Below are 4,521 nucleotides of genomic sequence, written 5' to 3'. Positions count from 1 at the left end.
GGGATTAGTGCTCTTCTAATAAGAGGAAGAGCAACCAGAACCTACCCCTCCCTCCACCCGCCCACCCCGCCATGTGAACACACACCGAGCAGGGGGCTGTCTGCAAGCAGGGAAGAGGGATCTGCTGGCATCTTCATCTTGGACTTCTCAGCTGCCAGAATTGTAAGGCAGGAAGCCATGTGGTATTCGGTTATAGCAGCCCACACTGATTAAGACAGGCGGTATCAGGGGCAGGACCCGGTGAGGCACTTAGGGTGCAGGATGGTGTGAAGAAGCTGAAGAAGCACTCCTGGTCAGGGTTGTGCGGATGGAGGCTCAGCACTCAAGCGGCCCTCAGTGTGGGCGCCTCCTACACTGTGCACCCAAGCGCCTCCCTTGTCTCACACTAGTCCCAGCCGTGGGGAGTGCACTCTATAACCCAAGTGAAATGGGCTCAAATAGACAAGACAAAAAGCAAACAGATTGTGTCACCGAGAAGGGGATGGTTCTATTTCTAGCTCCCTCTCCAGTCCCACCTTCTCCTTTCTTGGCTTTGTTCTCATTTTGGAAACAAGATGGCCATGGACAGCTATGTGTCTCAGTGTTTTCATCTACTTACCCCAGGGAAGATTTTGATTGGGTCTTCTAGTCCATCGCTGTGCAATCCCTGCGTCCAATGGTGGCCTGTGCTGATTGGCCAGACTTGATCAGGTGTCCAGGCCTGCGGTGGGCAAGGTAATGGCCCATCCCCATCCACTCCACCAGAATCACTCAGTTAGAAGAGCAGTAAATCCCAAATGACAAGACTAGACCCAATGGCCAAGGTCACTTTCTCTTTTGTCGCCGGTAGTTTCACAGCAAAATGCCATAGAATTTTCTCAAGTAATCTGGGGCTTTTAGGTATATCTATCTAGAATGTAGTTGAGATGCCTGAGGCTTCAACTCACAGAACAATGGTGCCTTCGACAGGACTCCTTTGGTTGCAATGGACAGAATACCTCAGTCTGAGCTGGTTTAAGCAAAAAAAGAATTTTTTTTTAGCTTGTTTAATTAAATCACCTAAGAATGGCACTGGGGAGGCAGAAAGTGCCAATTGACCTGTCCAACACCAATTCTGATTTGTTCTTTTAGAAATCCATCCATGCCAGAATGGAGATTGCATTCCCTGTGCTCCCTTGGAGAGAGGTGTGGCCATGTGACAAAATAGTAGTCAGTGGGATTCGAGAGGAAGAGGGATTTGAAACATCTGGGGCCACTTTTATTTGGAGGCTGCTTTCCCTCCGTGCTCTCTTCCGCTCCCTGGGAAGGGCAGTGACTACACCCAGCAGGTGCGGACTGAGCTTCTATCTCCCCAGGCCAGGCTCCCACCTGGACGGTTTCATGAGAGATAAGGAAACTCATATTCAACTGAAGTCATTGCATTTTGGAGTCTGATTGCGATACCAGCCTCACATGTGCTTAAATAATGTAATAGGTTCGTGGGGTGCAGGATAAGGGGGTTGGGATGGTGTCATTGGGATTTGGTTTGCTTCTCTTTATCTCTTGTTTCTGCTGCTTCTCTGTGGCCTCCACTCTCACAGCTCCTGGGACCCATCTAGACTGCATCTCAGCCTCAGTGAGTCTTTGTCCCAGGATTCAGTAAAAGTAACACAATGAACCCTAATCAGACAGTGTAGGTCACATGCCCAGGTCTGCACCAATCGGTGAGGCCAGAGGAAGGCAGTGTGCTAGGCTACGCACCTGTCTTTCTGCTGCTTCTCTGTGGCCTCCACTCTCACAGCTCCTGGGACCCATCTAGACTGCATCTCAGCCTCAGTGAGTCTTTGTCCCAGGATTCAGTAAAAGTAACACAATGAACCCTAATCAGACAGTGTAGGTCACATGCCCAGGTCTGCACCAATCGGTGAGGCCAGAGGAAGGCAGTGTGCTAGGCTACGCACCGCACCTGTTGGGGAGCTGTGGGTAGCGAGGAATGCTGACCCTATTGGAAAAGGGGGGCCTGGATGCCGAGGAAGCAAACAGAAATGGATACTAAAATAAGAAGTTCTAAGTGGTGAAAACCGAGTTAAAATGGGGGTTGGCATGATGATGTTTTGTGTGTCTCACTTGTCTCCAGTGAACCTGCAGCGTGTGGGAGGGACTGTGCCTGGTTGGCAGGTGTGGTGGAGCCAGGCAGCTCTGTGAGCTCTGCTGACACTGAGCATCTCTGAGAACCATTCCTTCCCCTCCTGCCACGTGTGCCCTGCACATTCCGGGGAAGAGTCAGTAGCCGTCCATCCCATGAATAATAGAGCACAGCCTGTGCATCTTGCATGCGTAGCAGCCTGACTTCCCCCAAAACAAGTAAAACCATCGACTGAATTGAACTTGGCAATTAAAAAAAAATCCTTCTGAGCCCTGACCAATCAAGTCAGAGTGAGGGGCAGGGCAGACCCACGTCAGGAAAGAAAACCCAAACGACTTCCCATTTGGTGTGCTTTGCCCATGATTTTCAGCCGGCAACCGCGCCCTTCTGCAGAAGTAAATTTGTCTTGCCGATAAAACAAACAAACAACAAAAAAAACCCTGCCCTGGCTGGTGTGCTCAGTGGTTAGAGTGTCAACCCTATTTCCATTCTTGGTCAAGGGCATCTGCCTGGGTTGCAGGTTCTATCCCTGGCCCTGGTTGGGGCGCGTGTGGGAAGCAACCAATCAAAGTGTCTCACATGGATGTTTCTCTTTCTTCCCCCCCACCCCCTCCCTTTCACTCTAAAAAAAAAAAATCAATGGAAAAAATATCCTCCGGTAAGGATTAACAACAACAAAAAATAAAATAAAAAATAAAAAAGTCAAAAAAAAATCCCTGTCTCTTCACATTTAATTTGCTATTTTCTATAATTTCCTCACTTCTAGCTTAATTATTTATGGATGTTGATTATTCTCAACATTAACTACTAAGGGCAAGATTTCTCAGTCTCAGTTTTTTCAGTAATTATTTCTACCTGGAGCCATTCGCTTCAAGCTCCTCCTGTCTAAATCCCTCACTGTTTCTATGATACTGTGGGTTCAGTCTCCAAATGATGTGTTGGACCAATGCCTTCCATGAACAGGTCTATTTCATGGCAACCATGGACAGTGGTGTGTGTGTGTGTGTGTGTGTGTGTGTGTGTGTGTGTGTGTGTTTAAATTCTAAGCCTTCAATGAGAATTCTCTAAATGATGTTATCATTTCCTCCTCTTTTGGTGAGAGGTTTAAAGGTAAAACATCATTTCCATCCAATGACGACATGCTGACAGCTGGCGGTTGGTTACTCCTGAGCAGAAAGAGTTTCCCTGCCACAGTACTTGCCTTTGGCTTGTCCCAGTTTGGTCTCAGTTCCCCTATGACACATTCTTGGGTTTTTCTCTTCTTTAACTGACACCCATCGAACCCGGGTGACTAAAAGCTGGTGCTCCCAGGGAGAAAAGAGAGACTCGTATAGTACATCAGCCGGTCAAAGAGTCACTAAACATGGGTTTTTCTTCTCAAGAGCTCTGACCAGAGGTCCCCCAGCCTCGGTTTGTCACCTGCAGTGAACAAGAATTGTCACTTTTCTGATGCCGTATTTGCCTGTTCGGATAGTGCAAATGATTAGCAAGGCCTCCTCAGCCACCGACTATGACACCTGCTCTTCAGAAGGGGGACAGGACAGTGTTTCCCCGCCGAGCCCGTGCGACCTGGGGCAATCCCTTCATTCTTCTGAGCTTCAGTTTCCCCAAAATGTGGGTGCTAGTATCGTCCTCACTATTCATTTAGCAGGATCAGCACCCCGTGCAGCCCTTGGAGCCCCAAAGATGTTAGCGGCTATCATCAGCTCATGCCACTTCAGGAAGGAAGGCCAGTGGGGTGAGCGCCAAGCCTGGCCCCCCTTAATGTTATTCTCTAGGCAGGAACCCATGATGGTCATGAGCGGAGCTCTATTGCCAGGCTCTGGGGGCCAACTATGGACCTGCTATTTACTCAAGGGGGGACCCACCTCCCAAAGTCCAGGGTGGCGTTAAAGGGTTTAGGACGGAGCCTGGTACTAAGGATTTATCGAGCACCTGCCCTGGGCCAGCCTTGGGGGGTACACGTGACACCAAGTCTTAGCCCCTGGGCAGCATTTTCCCCTGGGAAAGACAGGCTCACACAATAAAAATGTGGCACCCGATGTCACCAAGGCTGGGTCCAGGACGCCAAGGAGACCCGACGGAGCGTGCAGCTTCAGCCCTGGCAGTATCCCTGCCCGCATATACCAAGGTCAAGGCAAACCATAGCAACACCACCTCCCCAGATGCACACACAACAGAGGTAAGATTCAGCCCTTCTCCGGGAAGGGATGGGGCTAGAGGGAGAGGCCGGGTAGGCGGCGGCTGCAAAGAAGTGAAATTTCCTCTCCTCCTAAAATAAGCCACTGGAGTGAGAAGAGAGGGAGCAACGTCTCCTAGGGCTGACGGCGAGGTGCTGGGTCGGCGGGGCGTTCTCGGGCAGGGAGGAGGGGCGCAATCGCTAGGGGAAGCGGGACGGCCAGGTGGGCGGGGGCCGG

At 50.3% G+C, this 4,521-nt stretch overlaps 1 protein-coding gene across 1 annotated transcript in view; it reads left to right on the top strand.

Moving 5' to 3' along the window:
- Nucleotides 1-4,414: 4,414 nt before the first annotated feature.
- Nucleotides 4,415-4,521, top strand: part of DOK5 (docking protein 5) — a 146,791-nt gene continuing 146,684 nt past the window's right edge. The window contains exon 1 of the mRNA XM_014536324.1: nucleotides 4,415-4,436. The gene's annotated coding sequence lies outside the window, so the exon portion shown is untranslated. The remainder of the gene's footprint in view (nucleotides 4,437-4,521) is intronic.

The sequence above is a fragment of the Myotis brandtii genome, unplaced genomic scaffold, assembly GCF_000412655.1.
Source record: "Myotis brandtii unplaced genomic scaffold, ASM41265v1 scaffold1606, whole genome shotgun sequence".
Lineage (NCBI taxonomy): Eukaryota > Metazoa > Chordata > Mammalia > Chiroptera > Vespertilionidae > Myotis > Myotis brandtii.
Note: the sequence above shows the minus strand (reverse complement) of the source record. Positions and strands in the feature narration are given on the sequence as shown.